The sequence below is a fragment of the Aristolochia californica genome, unplaced genomic scaffold (genome assembly GCF_029961685.1).
Source record: "Aristolochia californica isolate CCGP_79_NKW_82.1479 unplaced genomic scaffold, dmAriCali1.0.hap1 SCAF_14, whole genome shotgun sequence".
NCBI classification, from domain to species: domain Eukaryota; kingdom Viridiplantae; phylum Streptophyta; class Magnoliopsida; order Piperales; family Aristolochiaceae; genus Aristolochia; species Aristolochia californica.
Window position 1 is genome coordinate 21,174,364 of NW_027181815.1, and position 16,603 is coordinate 21,190,966.

Below are 16,603 nucleotides of genomic sequence, written 5' to 3' on the forward strand. Positions count from 1 at the left end.
ACAACAATGACGAGCTGAGAGAAATGGTTGTGAGGGTGCAAGATGCACAGGCCGAAAATGAGGTGAAGTTTGCAAATATCAGCCAGTAGTTGGAAAGACTAACCAATATGGTTTCGGTGATTTTTGATGAAAGAAATCCACCCCTAGACCGAAGGGGGGAAAACAACTCACACAGCAGGTGGGGGGAGCAGTCCGTTGGGCACATTGGTTTATCGACGCAGGGTGGAGGTTTTAGTCAGGGAGGAGGTTCAGTGCCTAGGTACACAAAATTAGATTTTTCTACCTTCATTGGGTCTGACGAACCCTTAATTTGGTTACATAGATGTGAATTTTTTTTTCCAATCAAGGAACAATAGAACTAGATAAGGTGGGCTTGGCCGCCTTCCACATGCTCGATGAAGCGCAGCAATGGGTTCATCAAGTCGAATTGGAGAGACTGGTAGTAGATTGGGAAGAATTTAAGGAGCCATGCACTATACGGTATGGGCCGCCCTCATACAGCAACACGTTAGGGGATTTGGTTTTGCTAAGATAGACCGGGTTTGTGGAAAGTTATCAAAAACTCTCAAGAAAAATTAGCTCGAGCAAGCAGGATGGTTAGAGTGGACCAACATGTACGTTTGTTCACACCTGGCCTTAATGAATATTTGAAATTGGAGGTAGAGCTCCATGCACCTGCTGATTTGGGCCGAGCAATAAATTTAGCTCGAGCGCTGGAAGCAAAACAGAAAATTCAACTTCGGAGGACTGGTTGGTAGGAGGGGAGGAACAATTCGCTTAGTTGGTAGGAGGGGAGAAACATTTCGCCTCCGGTATCATTCCCAACAGTGCTGCCGCAAAAAATACTCTGATTAATGGTTTGGCAACAAATACAAAGACCAGCAGCCCAACATCCCCATATATCCGAAAATTAAACAAATTTGAAATGGCTGAGCGAAGGGCAAGGAACTTATGTTATAATTGCGAAGAACCTTACACGGCATGCCACAAATGTAAAAAATTGTTCTGGTTAGAGTTATCTACATTGGAAGAAGAGGACACAACTGAAGAACCTCAAGAGGAGGATGGACTTGCTATTTCTTTGAATGCCATTACGGGACCTTACCGGTATCCACACCTCCAGAAAGATGAAATCGAGCAGCAGTGCCGAGTAATGCTGGAACAGGGCCTTATCCGGAGCAGCCATTCCCCATTCTCTTTACCAGTCCTTCTAGTTAAGATACATGATGGCACATGGAAATTTTGTTTGGACTACAAAAAATTGAATGAAAAAACCGTCAAGGATAAGTTCCCTATACCAATGGTGGATGTGCTTATGGATGAATTGCATGGCTCACGGGTTTTCAAAAAATTAGACTTGCGATCGGGGTACCATCAAATTAGAATGCATCCTCCAGACATCGAGAAAACAACATTCCACACTCATCACGGGCATTTTGAGTTTGTGGTAATGTCGTTTGGGTTGTCCAACGCCCCATCCACCTTCCAGGCCTTACTGAACGAGGTATTCCGAGACTCTCTTTGCAAATTTGTGCAAATTTGTGCTAGTATTCTTTGATGATATATTGATTTACAGCAAGTCATGGGACCAGCATTTAGAGGATTTACGGATTGTATATCAATTACTCTAGGCACACCAGCTTTATATAAAACAATCTAAATGCTCCTTTGCCAAGTCCCAAGTGGCCTATCTCGGCCATGTTATTTCAGAGGTAGGAGTGACCGTGGATTCCGAAAAGATTCAGGCCATCTCCGAGTGACTACATCCTCACACTATTTCAGCTTTGAGAGGGTTTTTGGGGTTAGCAGGATACTACAGAAAATTCATCAAGACTTACGGGCAGTTGGCAGCACCATTGACCAGTCTCCCCAAGAAAAATTCCTTCACTTGGAGTGATGCAGCATCACATTCCTTTCAAGCTCTTAAAAACGTACTCACGTCAACCCCAGTTCTGCAACTCCCTAATTTCAATGAATTATTTGTAGCCGAGTGTGACGTGTCCGGCAGGGGTATTGGGGCCATCCTTTAGCAAGACAACCACCCCATTGCATTTTTCAGCAGACAGTTGGCAGTATAGCGTCATAAATTGGCAGCCTATGAAAGGGAATTGATCGGGTTGGCCAAGGCGGTTCGACACTGGTGACCTTACTTGTGGGGTGTGCATTTCTCATACGTTTAGACCACTATAGCCTAAAATTTTTGCTAGATCAATGCCTCACTACGTCTCCTCAACAACATTGAATCTATAAGTTGATGGAATTTGACTTTTCTATGGAGTATCGAGCCGGTAAGTTAAACACGGTGGCAGATGCCTTATCAAGGCGATTCGAGGATCAGCAACTCATCTATGCAGTGAGTTGTTTTCTTTTGTTAGATTTGGTTAAGGAGGAAATTCAAAATAATCCCGCCCTCCAGGAGTTGCAACAACAAATTACCAAAGGCAACAGGGACTCTAAGTGGTCCATCCAGGAAAATCTCATCTTCTACAAAAATCGGATCTACTTACCTCACACTTCCTCGTTGATTGCAGCCATTCTATCTGCCTACCATGACAGCGCCCACGAAGGTGTCCAGAAAACATTGCATCGCATTCGGGAGGGTTTTTATTGGCAGGCCTTGAAGACAACCATTGCTGAATACGTAACAGCCTGTCAGGCATGTCAGCGCAACAAGGCGGAACACTTGAGTCCAGCTGGCGTCCTCCAACCTCTCGCCCTCCCCACACAAGTCTGGGCCGATATATCTATGGATTTTGTTGATGGTCTTTCCAAGACTACCGAAAATTCAGTGTTATTTGTGGTGGTTGATCGGTTCTACAAGTATGCTCACTTTATTCTCATGGCACACCCGTATATGGCCTCTATCGTATCACAGGTCTTCCTCGAGAATATTGTACGTTTACAAGGGATTCTGGAATCCATTGTCAGTGATTGGGATGTGGTCTTTACCGGCCATTTCTAGAGGGAACTTTTTTGACTATGTAGCACCAAGCAGAACTTCTCCTCCTCCTATCATCCTCAACCCGACGACCAAACCGAGGTGGTTAACTGCATAGTGGAGATGTATTTACGGTGCTTGTGGGTGACCGACCTAAACGATGGGTGGAATGGCTACCATGGGCAGAGTATTGCTATAACAAATCATTCCACACAGCCTTGCAGGCCACTCCATTCAGAGTTCTTTATGGCAGAGATCCACCAGGGTTGAAGCACTTGATCAAGCCCTCCTTGACCGTGACCTGATGTTACAGGATATTACTGCTCGTATGAAGAAGGTCCAAGTTCGTATGAAGGAGTTCTATGACAAAAGTCACAGGGACATCACATACAATGCAGAGGTCTATGTCTGGCTCAGGCTGCAACCTCACCGACAACACTCCCTTGCTGGCTAGCAGCGCCATAAACTCTCTCCTAAGTACTTTGGACCATTCTCTATCCTCAAGCGAATTGGACAAGTTGCCTATCAGCTTCAACTTCTAGCCACCACCAAGCTTCATGATGTCTTTCATGTCTCCCTCCTTAAACCCTTTAAAGGAGCAACCCCCTCCTCCAACTCCTTTCTTCCCTCTGGTGGACGACGGACAAGTTATCCTTTCTCCAGCCTCTGTGTTGTGTGCCCGACTTCTTAATGATCAGTGGGAGATTCTAGTCCAGTGGACTACCACTGAACCAGCACCAACTACTTGGGAAGGCTTAGACAACTTCCGACAGGTCTACCTCGAATTCGAGCTTAAGGACAAACTCTTTCTCTAGAGAGGGAGTAATGTTGTGGACTCAATAGCAGACCGAGTCATGCAGAGGCGTCGTGGCTGAGTCATGGACTCATTGACTTATTTGCTTTTAATTTATTTTATACTTCAGTTTTGTAGTAGTATAACCGTGGGGGCATATTTGTAATTTCTCCTCTTGAACTCTTGGTGGTGTGAACACTATTTGAAGGGAAAATGGAGTGGGAAGAGACAAGTCTTGATTCTGCCTAAACCAGAGATTTGGAGTTCTCCTCAACGAGCTCTAGGGTTGGAGTTCTCCTCAACGAACCCACAGGTCCAGGTTCCCTTCAACGAACCTGCTCTATCTCCTTCTCTTCTTGTTCTAATTCGTAGGACTCAGCACTAGATTCTTTCCCACAACGCTGTGTTACAAGATCCATGACCAGGGACCATAACAGAAGCATAGCTCTAGCCATTTCCATTAAGATTTGGTTTCTTCTCTAAATAACACCATTTTGTTGAGGAGTTCGAGGAGCTGAGAATATATGACCCATATTTTGTGCAATATTCCTCAAAATGTGAATTTTCAAATTCTCCTCTCTGGTCACTCCTAATTTTGATAATGCTAAAGCCTTGTTCCTTTTGAACTTTTTCACATAATTTAATAAAGGCTGGACAAGCATCATCCTTATGGGCAAGGAAGTCTACCCATGTCAACGTTGAATAGTCATCTACCACCACTAGGGTGAAGCACTACTCATTTAGGCTTAAGGTTTGAGTAGGTCGATCTAAGTCTATGTGGATTAATTGAAGAGGACGAGAGGTTGAATCTACATTTTTAGCCTTGAAAGAGGTTTTCCAAGTAGGCAAGCATCACAAGGTTTCTCTCTCACAAATTTTTTATCCGGTAATCCTCTCAGTAGGTTCTTTTTCACTAATTTGTTCAAGGAATCAATTCCTATCTGTCCTAGTTTCTTATGCCATAACCAAGATTCATCAATTTTCGCACCCAAATAGATGACACTAGTTTAGGGCATATTGACTATGTTAGCAACATAGAGATTTCTATTTTTGTGTCCCTCTTGAACTAGTTCATCGTTTTCATTCTTTACTAAGCATTTGTCTTTTTGAAATGAAACCTTATTTCTTTTATCATAGAATCAACTAATGCTAAGTAAGTCATGCATAAACTCTTCAACGAAATAAACTTCAGATATGAAAGAAGTTGAGGTACCGATTTTACCAATTCCATTTATGGTACCTTTGCTATTGTCTCCAAAACTTACATGACCTTCATCTTTGGGATTGAGTTCAAAAAACTTTTTTTGGTCACCAGTCATGTGCCTTAAGTAACCACTATCCAAAATCCGAACATTTTTCGATGCTTTGGCTCATAGACATACCTACACCATAAGAGATTTAACCCTTAAAAAAAGAGACCCATTTACGGGTGGTTCCCTTAAGGATAATCATTTGGGGTGTCAGGTAATTTGGGCATCCAAGTTTGTTTGCCTAAGTTCTTTTGGGTTACCACAATTTTTTCAGTTGATTTGGGCACCTAAGTTTGTTTGTTACCGTTTCCATTCTTAACTTTGCAAATATGGGCATAATGGTCCAACTCATTGCAATAGAGGCATCTAATATGAGGAATGGGAGAGAACTTCTTATTTTTCTTTGTGTTGTTCTTCCCAACTTTCCTCTTGGTTGTGGATTTGAGAGAGAGAATTTTGACTTGCTGCTCTAAGTCTAAGCTCTTCTTGTTAAAAGCAAGTCTATCACATGATAGTTTGTTTATCAATCCACTTTGTGAGGCATTAATTATGTGGCTTTCATTTGCCTCCTCCAAGACAATCAACTCTTCTTTGAGCTTTGTAATCTCTTGTAATTGAACATTGCATTTTTTTATATTTATTTAGACTATGAATGTTTTTTTTCCAAAAGTAATTCAAGTTCATGCTCATAGTCTGAGTCGCTTACCTCTTCGGAAGTTGTAGACTCGTTATCATTTTCTTTAAAAGTTATGAGTCCTAAATCACTTTGTTTTTTCTTCTAAGTGGCTAGACTCTTCCTCCATTGCATCCCAAGCTGAGATCAAAACTTTCTTCTTTTTGTCTTTGGTTCTTTGCTTGAGGATGGGGTTTTTTCTTCTAACTTAGGACATTTGTTCCTTCTATGTCTTGGTTTACCACACTCAAAACAAACATCAGTTTTCTTTTGAAATTGATCATTTTGAGCTCTAAATTGGCCTTTTCTAATATTTTTCTTCTCCTGTAGACTCTTTGAAAATGTCTTGGGATAAAACTTTGATAAAACTTATTTCATTTGAGCTCTCTTCACTAGAACTATTTTCAGCACATGTTTTGGCCTTAAGAGTAATGTTCTTCTTCTTAGGTTGCACTTCCTCTTCATCTTTTGGTTCCATCTCATATGTGAGAAGAATTCCAAGAAGCTTGTTGAATTTATGGAAAAGAGAAATACTTCATTGACTTCTTATAATTAGAGTTCATGAACCTCTATTTATAATAGAAGAAAGTAGTAGAGTCCAACTACAATTAAATTACCTTTGTCCCAATTACACCAAAACTCTAACACTTAAAGATAAGTCATAGCATAATTAAATAACCCAATATAAATAGAAGACTAACATGACTAAAACACCTTTAAACTGAAACTCTTCTGTGAGAACTCCTTCCATAATAATTGTAGCTTTGTAAGACTTCTTATTGTGTAAGACTCATAATGCTACCTAATGTGATCATGGTGGGTCCCACCAGCTCGTGTGATCATGGTGGGTCTATATCTTATGGGCTTGGGCCCATCTTCCAACACTCTTGAATATGTTGGCATTCCTTGGTCGTATGGGCTTGGGCCCATCTTCCAACACACTTGGATATGCGGGCCTTCCTTGGTCGTGTGGGCTTGGGCCCATCTTCGAACTTCCAACTCTCCCCCGCACGCCGGTGCTCTCTTCCATGAGGCCTAGCTGGCATAAGATAAGCGAGAGTAAAATCTTTCCTAGCCGGTGACATCGCTCCATACTCCAATCATAACCCATGTTGGATGTAGGGCACACTCCTATCATTCTCAGGTAGTGGCACTCCTATCTTTCGCAGGTAGTGGGTCTATACGTAATACTCAGAAGTGTAGTAAAATTCTTCCATCACCGTGTCCCTCCACAGGACAACGACTCTCAAGTGGTAGGAGTAATAAATGCCAATTAAGGGGATAACGGGTAACGTATGTGTAGTAATAAGCTCCTCCATCATGGTGTTCCAACCCGGGCACCGACTCTCATAGGGAGAAATGGGTGATAAGTGGGTAATACCTGTCATTCTCAAGACGGCGATAAAAGACCATGGGTATATATGAAAAAAAAGTCTCAATGGACTTAAAACTCCCATATGTATTTGTATGGACTTAAACTCCAAACCAAAGCAACACTCAAAAGGTTGGCCCAAAGAGGTATGTGAGAGTCAAATAAAGGATGGTAGGAGTAAGGTTGTCAAATAACCAATAGGTAATGGGTAAAGAGGAAGATAGGAGGCTGAGGCCACCACTTTTTCAATAAAAATGTCTCATCCAAAGAGACACAATAGCTGTAGCTGAAATGGGTCTGGGCCCATATAATATGAACCAAAATAATAAAAATCCTTGTAAAATGACCCATGAAATAATCCAACGCGAGTATCTGCACCAAATAATATGTTGCCCAAGGAATATGTTACGAATACCTCAAAATAATAATCCAGCCTGAGAAATAGAATCGAGTCGAGCCGAGCCGAGACAAGTATCACCAATAATTACCACAATTATTATTGCGAGTCCGAATTTTTGGTCTTCAATTTTCTTTGCTACAAAAATTTCTTCTTAGATGTGAAAGCTTCATCTTTGTGCTCCCCCTTTTCTTGAATATTTATGTCACATTAAAATTACTACAACATATAAAATACCTCTTTCTTGTACTTCGTCTTCTACTTCTCCCCCTCAAGCTGGGAGGTAATGGCATTGATCCCACCTTGAACCAAAATAGCATAGATGTAGTAATAACAATAACAATAACATGATAATGGAATCAAAGGAAGGTAAGATGTTGGGGCGACAATGTTCTTGATTCAAATCTTCATCAGGATAACCAATGCTGACAACAGATAGCAACCGAGGAGTCCTTTCATAATAATATCTTAGTCAAAGAGACACAATAGCAGCAGTGGAAATGGACCAATGCCCAAATAACATGTACCAAATTTGCTGTAGTATAGTAGTAGATAACGGGTAAATAATGAAAGTCTTTAAGAGTAATAAGGACACCTGAAATAATTCGGCTTAAATTCAGATTTTTCAATGCAACAGAATACCAACATGACCTTTGATTCTTCCAATGCGAATATATCCTTAAATATAGATCAGATTGATATGAAACTTTCTCCTTCTGAAAATAGAATTAAATACCTTTCATCCAAGTATAACTTCTCTTCATAAAATATACTTCTATTCAGATATATAATCTGATAGATTTCGGTCTCTGTAATTTGGCCGAACTAAGTACTCATTCTCCTTTTGCCAGCATGACCATTGACTCTTCCAAGATCATCTCCATATAAAAAACTCAGATTGAGAATTGGTTGAATAGGTAAGAAAATAGACTTACAGATCTTTCTTATCATATATAATTCTCCATATAAAGTCTCATGCTTGATAGCATAAAATAGCTAGGAAGTTGAAGTTTTCTGCTACTGCTCGAACCTCTTTTGCAATCTGACCTTCGCTGCTTCAAATATCGATTTCTCTTTGTAGATAACTCCGATTGTAAAAAATCGTTTTCCCTTGGAAAGTAGACTCGAATATCTTTCCGTCAATACATAATATGCAATATGAAAAGCTTAGTATAGAGGTAAAAACGTAAATCAAATAACGGGTATAGGGATTGAAAAAAGAGAAATACGAACCTAAACTGCTAGAGATAATAAATTAGAAAAGGAGTACATTACCTCTGTGGGTTGACCAAGTCAACTCACATAACCTGCTCTGATACCATGTTGAGTTTATGGAAAAGAGAAATACTTCATTGACTTCTTAAAATCAAAGTACATGAACTTTTATTTATAATAGAGGAAAGTTGTAGGGTCCAACTACAATTAAACTACCTTTATCCCAATTACACCCAAATTCTCTTAAAGATAAGTCCTAGTATAATTAAATAATCCAATATAAATAGAAGACTAACATGACTAAAACACCTTTAAACTGGAACTCTTATGTGAGACCTCCTTTCATAATAATTGTGGCTCTGCAAGACTTCTTATTATGTAAGACTCATAATGCCACCTCACGTGATCATGGTGGGTCCCACCAACTCGTGTGATCATGGTGGGTCCATATCTTATGGGTTTGGGCCCCATTTTCCAACACACTTGGATATGTCGGCCTTCCTTGGTCATGTGGGCTTGGGCCCATCTTCCAACTTCCAACAAAGCTCTTCTGAGCTTATTGTTCTAAAGTTAGCATTCCCAAGAATGACTGTTTTCCTCATGTCCCATGACTTTAGAAGTGCCTTGAGACGCTAGTCATTTTGCCTATACAAGAAATTTTTTTCTCCTAATATATTCAACTCATTTATAATATGACTTAATTTATTCAAATTAAAAACCGATTTGTGTGTAATCACAATAATGCATAAAAGCAATTCAATATAAGCATAAACGTACACACAATATAGGGACAATTTTTTTTTTGTTCTCGATGTTCCTCTGGTGGTAGTCACTACCCAAGAACCCTGGCTTGGGAAATTTTTCATTATTATGCTCTAATAGCTGAAAGAATACAAAGAGATTTCGGGTCTCTTTGGCACATGTAGCTCAATACATGATTTTTACACCAACCAATCTCCCCAAGAGATTGTTGCTAGATTCTAGCTCTAGCTATGCCTTTCTATCAAGATAATCAGGTTCTAGATGAACCTTTCACAAATACATAAAAGAAAGGGAAAGATTTACACCTTACTTGGAGAGATGCTTCTCCTTGAAATATTCAAGCTGCCTCCTCCTTTGTTGCATGTTGTGGAATGATCAAGGAGCTTGTACTATGACGCATGCAAGGAGGATTAAAAGAGATAGAAGACTTTCAAAGATATGGCTCTCTCTCTCTCTCTAAAGCACTTTTGGTGGAAATTTTCAAGGTTAAACTTTGTGGCTTGGGAATATACCAATTAATGTTCTTTCCCCTCTTTACTCATGGTTTGGTGGGGTATTTGTTGCTTTCCCAACTCAAACTAGCCGTTATTTGCTCATTAGCAAAAATCAGACTATTGATTGATCGATCACTGGTAAGTGATTGATCTATCAATCGATTATTATGGCTACTTTTCTATCAGACATACTTATTGATCGATGGACTGATCGATCAATATGCTGTTGTTGGTCCAAAAAAGTTAAGTTGATTGATTATTTCTAATAGTTGATCGATCAATATGTTGTTGTTGGTCCAAAAAAGTTAAGTTGATTGATTATTTCTAATAGTTGATCGATCAATCGAGATTCCCTTTGACAGTGTAACATAAGTATGATCGATCAATGTATTTTCATTTGATCGATCATGCTTGAAGTCCCTTACTGGCAAGATTCTGATTGATTGATCAATCTGGAAGGATGATCAACCATTCTATGTTAATTCAGCTTGCTTGGACATCTATGATTGATCAGAGATAGGCTTAATTGTAGGAGGACAAGGAACAATATCCCAAGTGTAATTCTCCTCAAGTGCTCGAAGTTCTGTTTGCATTGCATTCTGCCAACACTTATGTGCCTGTCAAACGCCTAGCCAATACAACCTAAAAGACCGGTTTGTTAAGTGCGGAAAGCCAAATACCTAACCCAGGTGGACCAGGGTTGGACGAAACCTAACCCAGGTGGACCGGAACCACCTAGCTCTGACACCCACCGCTCCCGTTCCCTACCGCTTTTGTCGGGATTAGAACGCGGAACGTGTGCCCAACTTCGATACCATGTCAAACGCCTAGCCGATACAACCCAAAAGACTGGTTTGTTAAGTGCGGAGAGCCAAGTACCTAACCCATGTGGACTAGGGGCGGACGAAATCTAACCCAGGTGGACCGGAACCCCCTAGCTTTGACACCCACCGTTCCCGTTCCCGTTCCCTACCACTTCTGTCGGGATTCAAACGCGGAACGTGGTGCCCAACTTTGATTCCATGTCAAACGCCTAGCCAATACAACCCAAGAGACTGGTATGTTAAGTGCGAAAAGCCAAGTACCTAACCCAGGTGGACCAGGGGTGGACGGAACCTAACCCAGGTGGACCGGAACCACCTAGCTCTGACAGTGTCATGGCCTGTTTGTAACAAGTGGGAATGGAAATAGAGGATAAAGTAGCCACAAGAGAGATAGTGGAGGAGAAACCATACCAATGAGGAGGCCGAGAAGGACGAGTAGACTGGCGAAGAGCGGGGGAAACTGGAGCATGAGTAGGATCAAGCGCCAGGACAAGATCGTGATGGGGCACAGAGGAAGTGGAACCAGACTCATGTCTACTACGTCTTCCATATACAAAATTAGGTTTGAACCTTTCTACAATTGTCGGAGAATCATCAAAGCTAAGCTGAAGAGATAAAGATGCAAATGGCAGCTCAACATGAGATGGAAAGAAATATTGATTTTCAAAGAAAACCATATTTCGAAAAACACGTATACGACGAGCATGTGGATCATAGCAAACATAACCCTTTTGAGGTATAGCATAACCAAGAAAAGCACACTTAACTGATTGGGTTGTAAGTTTATGTCATTCATGAGCAGGGAGATGCACACAACCAAATGTCTGAAGATCAGAATATGAAGCAGAATGGCCAAACAACTTAAAGAAGGGAGAAACATGATGTAATGTAGGAGAAGGTAAGCGATTGATCAAATGAACCGAAGTAGAAAGTGCTTCACACCAAAAACAAGAAGGAACAGATGATTCAAGTAAAAGGGTTCTGACCACATCAAGAAGGTGACGATTTTTTCGTTTAGTAACACCTTTTTGTTGTGGTGTCGAAGGACAAAAGTGCTGAGAGACGATCCCTTTGCTTTGAAGAAAGTCCTGAAACTCATTAGACATGTGTTCTCCGCCAGAATCAGAGCGCAAGACTTTGATGTGGGCAGAGAATTGAGTCTTTAGAAGCGCAAGAAAACACTTAAATACTAAAAAAACTTCGGCCTTAACTCGTACAAAGTAAACCCAAGTAAACCGAATACAGTCATCAATAAAGGTGACAAAGTACTTGTAATGCACATGTGAAACAACAAGCGTAATCCCCCAAACATCAATATGAATAATATCGAAACATTGTAAGGCATGAGATGCATGATGAGGAAAATGTAGAATTTTACTTTTGCCAAGTTTGTATCATGGACATTCAAAAGAAAAATAAAGAGAAGAACATGCTTTTTGTCCCAATACACCAGAATTAAATAATTTTTGAAGTACATTAAAGTTTGAGTGGCGTAGACGTTTATGCCACATCTTAGGTCCAGAACCAACAACATTACATGCAAAGGGAAGGAAAGGAAAATTAGGACTAATGGTGGAAAGAAAAACATAAAGAGGAAAGAGTCGTTCCACTTTAGGCCCCTTCGTGATCATCGTCCCTGACACTTGATCTTGCACATCACAACCAAATTGAGAGAAATGGACATTACATTTATTATCGACCAATTGACCAACAGAAATAAGACTTGTGGAGAGGTCAGGAGACACAAAAACTTCAGTTAAGCAAGAGGAAAGATCACCAACAGCACTGATAGGCAGAGAACTGCCATCAGCGGTGTTAATTTTCTGATTTCCATCATAATTTCTAACATTGGAAAGAGAAACAACAGTATTGGTCATATGGTTAGAAGCTCCGGAGTCAAAATACCATACTTAGAAGAAACTTTATGATTACCTGAGAGGATAAAAGTAGAGAAAGCAAAAATGATCATTTGTTGTACCATCTCAGGAGTGAGTATGTACGGGTTTGCTGAGGTTGTAGGTGCAACAGGAATAGGAACAACTGGCGAGGCAGTAGGCAATGCAGTAGAACTAGAGGCACCAACGGAGGCATGATAAGCAGTACCCTGCTTCCTTTCAGGTCGAATGGGGCTGGCAGAGATGATATGACCCTGTTTCTTGCAGTAGTTACATAACTTCCTAGGGCAATCCCTAGCAATATGACCAAAAGGTTTACAACTAAAGCACTGAACAACACGCATGTCTCTTCCCTTATTCCTCCCTGTGCTGCATAAGCCACAATAACATGGGCACTAACATTAGCCCGATGTTCCATGCCAGCCTGAGTTACTATATGCTGCTCCTCATGAAGAAGTTCACAGAAACAAGCATCTAGAGATGGTACAAGATGACGATTCATCAGATTAGACTGTGCAATTTCAAAATCGGAACGGAGCTTCATCAAGAATTGATCTCTCTTGCTGGTTTCATGCACTACTTGAATAACAGAGAGAGCTGCAACGGGAACATTAGAATAAACTATGTCTGCATAGTCAGCCCAAAGGTTGTGTGAAATTAGCCGTCTCATACTCCAATTGAGAACGCCGAGCCGTGTTGTCTTGATGGTAAACCTTGTCGAGGTAACTCCACATGTTAGCCGTATTTCTATAAGGCCTCAGATTGAGAACAAAGTGAGGCTCAACGGAGCCAAGGATCCAGGTCATGACCCTATCATCGTTAACTGTCCACTTGGACAAAGTCTCGGCCTCTTGAGGTGCAAAGCCCCGGCCTCTTGAGGTGCGGGATCACTCCCATCTATATGACCCCATAACTCTTTTCCCATAACAAATAAACGAAACTGAAATTTCCAGGCAGTGAAATTTTTACCCGTGAAATGGATAGGGAACGAGTCTAACCTATCAGATGACATGATAAAATCCAGATGACACCTCTCTAGACAGAAACCCACAAATTGCAGAAAAGAAACACCCTATTGTATTTCCTTTCTTTGCCCTCTTTAGGTTAACGCACTTGGCTGGTGTTCTGTATCTACAGACACAGAGCCCAAAAATTGCGAGCAGTAGCAAATGAACACCACGCGAAACCCCATGTCACTGTTGGATGTTCCCTTCGAACACCAAAAATGAAAATCTGAAAACACGTGCCCGAAACCCTCTTTGGATGTTCCCGTCAAACACCAAAAATGAAGCCAATGACCCCGTCGAACAACAAAAACGAAAATCCGAAAACACGTGCTCTAAACCCTCTCTGGATGTTCCCATCGAACACCAAAAATGAAGCCAATGACTTCGTGAGAACCAGATGAATGTTGGATGTTCCCATTGAACACCGTAGAACCCCTACGTGGCGATCAACTCACGACGCAAATGTCTCCGTGAGAGTCCACCGAAACCAAATCAAGAACCGAGAACCTAGATCCAACAAACTGAGAAATTGGGAGGAAGATAACTCACTTCTGAGAGCACCGAAAACGTCAAAGAATACCACTGGTGCAGATGATCTCCCACAACTCTGATACCATGCCAATTGATTTCTCCGAACCAAGGTAAATCAAGAGATCGATTTTCTATTTCGATGCCCTGATTTCTTCCCGATTCATAGATGTAGAAGTTTTTAAGTTATAAGATACAGAAATTACAATAATGCCCTTTCATAAATACAAATATACGATAACACCAGTTTGACTTTTTTTAAATAGTGCATTTTGTAGATGGTGTCTGGTTTATGATATTTGTGCAAGCTGATATGTCTCCTCAGTCATTCTCAAGCATGTTGATTTAACATGTCTTTTGGACATGCAGGATCATCAGTTCTGTAGTAAACTTTTACTGTATGTTTGTTGAGTTCTTAAAAGCTCATTTCTGTTTTTGCAGGAAGCACAGATGTATGCTGAAGAGAACAACCTTTTCTTCATGGAAACCTCTGCTAAAACTGCTATTAATGTGAACGACATCTTCTATGAAATTGGTGGGCAAATATCATCTTTAGAGCAGCATTTTCTCTCTGTTGCTGAGTTCTGAAGCATTAATTTGTGTCAATCAAAGTGCTACTTCGCACAGTTGCCAAGTTCTTCATGACACTTGAACATTTCCTTTGTGTTTTGCCACTTGTAGATAGCATGACTCTATAAAACTAATGTCTTTGGAAGATGCCATCTTGTGCTATTTAGTTTATGCAAATTAAGATTCTATGCTATGGTTTTTAATATCTACTTTGGATTCTTTGTTCATGACCATTGTCTCATTCTTTGGTTTGCTGTATAAACAGCGAGAAGATTGCCCCGGGCCCAGCCTGCACAAAATCCAACCGGAATGGTCCTTGTGGATAGACCGCCAGAAAGATCACGTGCTGCAGCATGTTGTTCCTAGGTATCTTCAGTTTCTTATTTCCTTTTAATTTAAATATCATAACTTGCAAAGATGTTTAACATGCAAAGATCTACTGATTAATAGTGTTCTAGTAAGAAGAAAGAAGTAGCCCTCAAAAGTCCCATTTTCTGCTACTTGTTTCTGTTGTATTTGTTTCCATCTACTTTAGTAGAAGTACTCAGCCAAGGAGGGTGGCTAATAGAATAAAAAATGACTGCATTAATTTGTAAAGCATAGAACTGCGTCTGTTTGAACCTTAAAGTTTCAGTTCCTTTCAGATGGCTTACATGCAGCGGGACGCACCTATCTTGATAGGGAAAACATATTGGTGCCCCTTGCCCCCCTGCTTGCATGCCTACAATCATTTGGAAATTAGAGGTTGCCAAGTAGTTCCATCTTGATGTTATGGCATAAAATGGCACAACAGTAATAGCTTCATCTTCTGATTTGGTGTATGCACTCATACTGTTACCTCATCTCCGTTTCTTGTATTGGTTTTATATAATATGTCAATTGCATGCTTAGACTGGTCATCATATCTTCAGTGTTGGAGAAAAGAAAGGGTAGAATACAGCTTTTCAGATCTTTGGAAGGGTGGCTCATCACTGAAGTTGAATGGTTCAAGCATTTGCTCAAGCGTCTTCTGCTCCTGAAGAGGTTCACTTCCTCACTTCTCTTGAGTTTCAATCTATAAACAACGGAAAGGTTGGTTGTTCGGTTTGTAAATTAATATCCTGTGTATGAAGTCTGTGGACATACTTCCAGATATTAGTAGTGTGGTGTAATTAAATATTCTGCTTCATGTGAATTATTTGTGGATGCTCCTTCATCTTGATTGAGTGATTGATATACTTCCAGGCTTAAAAATGTTGGACGAACTTTTTGTCCTCAAAATTTAACCAGAAACCAAAGAACGAACCGAGTCCTTATGGTGTCTCCAGTAGCGGACGGGTGAGTTATGCGTTCCCCAGTTGGAAACGGCTGTTAATACCCTGTAGGTTGAGGAGCAAAAGGAGGAATTTGTCCGAGGGGCTCGCATCTGATTAGCTAGTTGGTGAGGCAATAGCTTCAAGGTGATGATGATCAGTAGCTGGTCCGAGAGGATGATCTGCCACACTGGGACTGAGACACGGCCCAGACTCTTACTGGAGGCAGCAGTGGGGAATTTTCTGCTATGGGCGACAAGGGGTCATTTGAAAACTCCCATCTTTTAAGTTCAAAACACACCCAAACGCGTACTAAAAAAGAAATCTCAAACTTACCGTCTTTATTGAGACCTCTCCCCTCCCATCTCAACCCTTCTCTCATTTCCGATGTACGAGGGGAGGATAAAAATGGAAGGGGATACTGCCTCCACTTCCTACGCCATCTCCATGTCTGAGGGAGATAAGCAAGAGTCTTAAATAATTATTTAATTACTCTAACATTAAGTGAAATGTCAGCACAACTTAAACATTATATTATTTGTAACATCTTTAGCAATCATAAAAATAGTTATTCTTATTAATTAATATTATTA

At 40.6% G+C, this 16,603-nt stretch overlaps 1 long non-coding RNA gene across 1 annotated transcript; it reads left to right on the forward strand.

Moving 5' to 3' along the window:
* Positions 1–14,593: 14,593 nt before the first annotated feature.
* LOC137949959 (uncharacterized) lies at positions 14,594–15,951 on the forward strand. Its single transcript, XR_011111911.1, has 3 exons — positions 14,594–14,683; positions 14,984–15,084; positions 15,630–15,951. It is a non-coding gene; the product is annotated as an uncharacterized lncRNA (long non-coding RNA).
* Positions 15,952–16,603: the final 652 nt, after the last annotated feature.